Here is a 6,222-nt window from a genome sequence, read left to right as displayed (position 1 = left end):
TCTCTGGGGCCTGAGAGAAGAGTCTTAAAGGCGAACATGCTCTTCCCTGGATATATATGGAGTCTAGAAAATTGGTCCTGATGAACCTATCTGCAGGGCAGGAATAGGCTTCCCTGGTGGCTCAGATGGTAAAGCATCTGCCTGCAACGTGGGAGACCTGGGTTCAATCCCAGGGTCAGGAAGATCCCCTGGAGAAGGAAACAGCAACCCACTCCAGTATTCTTGCCTGGAGAATTCCATGGACAGAGGAGCCTGGTGGGCTACAGTCCATGGGGTCACAAAAAACTGTACATGACTGAGCGAGTTCACTTTCTTTCTTCCTTCATAGGGAGGAAGATGTGCAGAACTGACTTGCGGACACAGAGGGTGAAGGAGAAGGTGGGGTGAACTGAGAGAGCACATTGATACACTCACACTACCACGCGTAAAATCGCTAGTGGGAAGCGAAGCGGCTGTACATCACAGGGAGCTCGGCTTGGGGCTCTGGGATGACCTAGAGCGGGAGGGAGGCTCAGGAGGGCCAGGACCTGTGTATCCGTAGAGCTGATTCCCCGCGCTGTACAGCAGGAATTGATGTTGTAAAGCAATTATACTCCAACTAAAAAAAAATTAAAAATAATATATTGTTCCCAAGTTTGGGGAAGCCACCGTCGCGGTCTGTTTATTTTTAAACTGATTTCTTTTTGCCTGTGCTGGGCCTCTGTCGCTGTGCGGACTTCTCTCTGGCTCCGGCGATCAGGGACTGCTCTCTGGTCGAGGGGCTCAGCTTCTCCGTGCAGTGGCCTCTCTTGCGGAGCCCAGGTTCTGGGGTATTCGGGCTTCCGTAGCTGTGGCGCACGTGGGATCTTCTGGGACCAGGGGTCGAACCAGCATCTCCTGCTTGGCAGGCGGAGCCACCGGGGAAGCCGCCCACTGTCTCAGTTTACAGCCTTTAGGTACCCTTCTCTGCCCCAAGAGCCCCTCCGGCTTTGCTTGGAGTATTAGCAGAACATTGGGAAAGAGAACCTTAGTTTCATTATTATTCCTTTTCCAAGTAAACCCACGTCCCATTCACCCAAATACCTACATTTGTTTGTTGCCAGGGAGCAGACTCATTTGCTCCTGGCTCAAAGGATGTGGGTTAAGAGAGGTGGAAACCGGATATCTTATGAAGAAATCAAAATAGAAAAGCCAGGCATGTAGTCCAACTTGGTCTTTGATCCCAAAGGGCAATATGGGAGGTGAAATGCAGCTGAGAAATAACAGGCAGAGTCCAAGGCCCAGAGTGGAAGGCAGAGTTTGGAGGCGCTGTTGAGGCTGCGGATCACTTTATAGCTTGTGTACGTTGCGTGGACCCTTGCAAATGGGCAGCAAGTTCTGAAGGGCGCTCACCCGGCCAAGGTGGGAAGGTCAGAGGAGGGAGACACGGTCAGTTCATGTCCATATGTTGTTGTTGTTGTTCAGTCACTCAGTTGTGTCCAACACTCTGCGACCCCATGGGTGGCGGCACCAGCTTCCCTGTCCTTCACTGTCTGCGAGAGCTTGCTCAAACCCATGTCCGTTGAGTTACTGCGTCCGTATATCCCCACAGGTTGATTATGAAGATAGGATTTTCTGGGGAATAGGATGAGGAATACTTTTCTCTTTCCTGTGAAGATCGGGTAATTTTCCCACTCTCTCAGGTCAGTTCAGTCACTCATTCGTGCCCGACTCTTTGCGACCCCATGGACTGCAGCATGCCAGGCCTCCCTGTCCATCACCAACCCCTTGAGTTTACTTAAACTCATGTCCATCGAGTCGGTGATGCCATCCAACCATCTCATCCTCTGTCATCCCCTTCTCCTCCTGCCCTCAGTCTTTCCCAGCATCTGGGTCTTTTCCAATGAGTCAGTTCTTTGAATCAGGTGGCCAAAGTATTGGAGTTTCAGCTTCAGTCAGTCCTTCCAATGAATATTCAGGGTTTCTTTCCTTCAGGATGGACTGGTTGGATCTCCTTGCAGTCCAAGGGACTAGAGTCTTCTGCAACACCACAGTTCAAAAGCATCAATTCTTTGGCGCTCAGCTTTCTTTATAGTCCAACTCTCACATCCATACATGACCACTGGAAAAACCATAGCCTTGACTAGACGGACCTTTGTTGGCAAAGTAATGTCTCTGCTTTTTAATATGCTATCTAGGTTGGTCATAGCTTTTCTTCCAAAGAGCAAGTGTCTTTTAATTTCATGGCTGCAGTTACCATCTGCAGTGATTTTGGAGCTCAAGAAAATAAAGACTGACACTGTTTCCATTGTTTCCCCATCTATTTGCCATGAAGTGATGGAACCAGATGCCATGATCTTCGTTTTCTGAATGTTGAGTTTTAAGCCAACTTTTTCACTCTCCTCTTAAACTTTCATCAAGAGGCTCTTTAGTTCTTCTTCACTTTCTGCCATAAGGGTGGTGTCATCTGCTTATCTGAGGTTATTGATATTTCTCCCGGCAATCTTGATTCCAGCTTGTGCTTCAACCAGCCCAGCCTTTCTCATGATGTACTCTGCATATAAGTCAAATAAGCAGGGTGACGATATGCAGCCTTGACATACTTCTTTCCTGAGTCTCTGGTTACTGTCCGTTTCAAACAACTTTTGCTTGGGTATCAGAGAAGTTCAGTTCTCCGTGTCTGAGATTTACAGGTTACTGCTCACACCGCAGTAAGAGGGGCCCTTTCAAAACACGTCCAGCCTGTCGGGATCCGGCTCAGCCTCCTCAGGGGCTGTCCGTCCGCTCGAGTCCAGGTCTAAGCGCTTACAGCCCCCCTCCTTCCCTGACCTTGGCCCTCTTCTCCTTCCTGTTCAGCGCCTCCCCACCGACGGTCCTTCGTCCCTTGCCCTTCCCAGGCGCGCTCCCAGGACACGCCCTTCCGCTGCTCCTGTTTCTCCCGCACGCGGTTCATTTCCTCACCTTCTTCACGTCTTGGCCCAGATCTCACTTGATGCGCCAACCACTCTGGTTGAAAGAGCGATTCACTCGCTCTGTGCCCTTATTCTCATCCCCCCGACTCTGCTCCATGTTTTCTCTGTATACTTATCACCATCTAAGCGTATCCGTTACTCTCTATACCTGTTTAACCGATTGCCTGAAACGGTTTAAGAATGGTGGTGATCCAGGCATGGAACCACCCCGAATGTCCCCCCACAGAGGAAAGGGTAAAGGAGACACGGCACCTGCCTACAGTGGGATAGCAGTTGTTGTGCATAAAAAGGGGCGGTCCAGCTGGAGTGTGGTCTGGGGTGAAGACCCAAGGAAGGAGGGTGGAGAGCAGAAAGCCGCTCCGGCCGGGGCGACCCTGGGGTCGGCCGAGGAGCCACGGGCGGGCTTGGCCCCCCTTGCAAGCCCGTGTCGTGAGTTCCTGCTCTGACCTCCCTGTTTCCAGGGTCTGTCGGTGCGGACGGTGAGGACTATCCATCTAGTGTCTCCAGTGTAACCTTCCTCAGCGTTCGCTTGGGACCCAAAGGTGAACAGGCCACATCCGGGGCACCGTGGGGCTCTGTTTGACCTGCGCAAGCCCAAGGAGTCAATGAATGAAGTTTGTTACTGAGAAAAATATTCTCAGTTGCCACGTGTGGAGGAACACTTAACTGGCAGAGGTAGGTAGGTGGTAAGAAATTCAGAGGCTGCCGATCCCAGGTATGTTGGTCTCAGGCGTTTTAGAACAAAGCCTGACTGCAGATGATAAACACTTTTTAAGGGCTGTGTTGTTCTACTGCTGAGTCGCTTCAGTCCTGTCCGACTCTGTGCGACCCCAGAGACGGCAGCCCATCAGGCTCCCCCCGTCCCTGGGATCCTCCAGGCAAGAACACTGGAGTGGGTTGCCATTTCCTTCTCCAATGCATGAAAGTGAAAAGTGAAAGTGAAGTTGCTCAGTCGTGTCCAACCCTCAGCGACCCCATGGACTGCAGCCTTCCAGGCTCCTCTGTCCACGGGATTTTCCAGGCAAGAGTACTGGAGTGGGGTGCCATTGCCTTTTCCGGTTGTCCTAAATTAGAAGTAAATAAAGTGTTAGGTTTGTCTTAAAGCAAAAGGACAGCTTTATTGTTTGCAAAGTATTGTAAACGGGGATGGGAAGGTGGGCAAGGGATTTATAAACAAAACCACAGAAGTCACAGCTGGGCTACCTGGAAAGGGGACTGGGTGGCCCTCGCGGCCTGACCACAGGCCCCACAGCCTGACCTCGCGTCTCCGGTGATCAGCTGTCCTCAGAGCCTCTCTTTGAGGGCTTTCCAGGCGGGACCCTGAGCAGAATTAGAAGTCCTTAGAGTTGTCTGTTTGTGGCTTTCTAAGAACACAAAGTACAGGACGAAACCCCAGATCTGTTTTGCCTGCCTGGCTTCAGTTTATTTTGGTGCCAAACCAGCTCCGTTATTCATGCTCTTTCCACAAAGAATTCCTCTAATTTTATTTTTATAGATGCTCCAACAAGCCTTGGTCACCTGATCTGAAGGCATCAAGAAGGACTTAACGGCATTACTCCCTTCAGGACCTTTTTCTTCTCACAGTCCCCAGTGGTGGAACACAAGAGGGCTTCCCTGGTGGCTAGTGGTAAAGAATTCACTTGCTAATGAGGAGACTCGGTTCCGATCCCTGGATCAGGAAGATTCCCCTGGACAAGGGAATGGCAACCCACTCCAGTGTTCTTGCCTGAGAAATCCTGTGGACAGAAGAGCCTGGCGGGCTACAGTCCACGCGGTCGCAAAGAATCGGACACGCCTGAAGCGACTGAAGGACCACAGCAAAGAACACGCGCGGTCGTATTTTATCCTTCTCCAAGCAAAACCTTCTTGAGTTAATTTTGAAGCAAAATGGGATGATAATTTTGTTCAGCTGCCTCTTTTGAACAGCATGAGATCAGTTGGGACCTGCAAACTTCCAAACGGCTGGACATGTGGGTGTACTTGCCGCCTCCACGCAGCAGTGCCAGCAAGATGCGGATGATTAAGAGGAGGGCCTGGCCTCTGATGTTTGAAGCCAGTGTTAATGAGAGATTTTTCGACAGCTGCAGGAAGTCAACAACTTAATGGGAAACATCACAAGTATTTAATCTGTCCAGGGTGACCACAGTACACTCAATTCCCACACCAAAAAACAGACCAACAAAATGTTTTTCAAGTCCATCATCGTGAGTCCAAGCAGATGTGAGGCTCTGCCTTCCCAAGTGGCTCAGAGAATGGAGGTTCAGCGCCAAGGAAAGGCTCCTCTTGGTTACACATCAATTCCGTGAGTGTCAGAGGTCAAGCGGTTTGTTTATTTCTTGCAAGATGGAGGCAATGTTAAACCCTCGCCGATTTCTGAATCCAGTAAGACAGCCACAGGACCTTGTGCTCTTCTATAAGCAAGCGCTTCATCATACCCTAAAGCTCAAATGCAACTGGATTAACATTTTAACAGAAAGTTTGGATTGTGAGAGGCAGGTATTGTCTGTGCAGCAAAGTGTCAGGTGATGTTAACTTAGAGATACACAGGAGAGAGAAAGAATAAGTTAGTAAGAAAGAATGGGGGCCTCCCTGGTGGTCCAGCGGTTTAGACTTCACCTTCCAATGAAGGGGTGTAGGTTTGATCCCTGGTCCGGGAGCTAAGAATCCCACACACCTCACAGCCAAAAAAACCGAGAACATAAACAAGAGAAGCAATGTTGTAATCAGGTCAATAAAGACTTTAAAATTGGTTCACATCAAATAAACAAATTAAAAAGATAAAGACTGATTTAGCAAAGTTGGAATTTGTATGTTATAATAATTGAAGCAACTATATTTTATGGGAGCTGATAGGTAACTTGTCAGGCAAAAACTACAAGTCAAACTTAAGAATGATCACATCTGGTAGTAAAATTATTTCACTTATTTGTCCCCCATGCTTTGGTGATTTTTTTTTTTAATCCTAGGCTGCTTCAAAGATATTTGCATAAGTAAAAAAAATAGCCTTTAAATTCACGTTTTCTGTTAATTTGGGTTGAGTATAATAAGATGTGTTTGATAAGATACTGTATAATAAAATTTGCACTCTCCTTCAATAGTATGGTCAGTTAGGGGAGATTGATGGTGGAATGATCCCCAGGAAGAACTATTAGCCTCTTTTTTGCTTTCACAACACACTAGACACCCATGAATTATAGCCTCTGTTATATTTTCTTTGAGTCACCTAATTTGTCTCTCTCTTTCCGACTCAGCTGAGCTTCTTGAGAGCAGAGAGTGTATCTTATTCATCTGT

This window comes from Budorcas taxicolor, chromosome 19 (genome assembly GCF_023091745.1).
Source record: "Budorcas taxicolor isolate Tak-1 chromosome 19, Takin1.1, whole genome shotgun sequence".
NCBI classification, from domain to species: Eukaryota; Metazoa; Chordata; class Mammalia; order Artiodactyla; family Bovidae; genus Budorcas; species Budorcas taxicolor.
Note: the sequence above shows the minus strand (reverse complement) of the source record.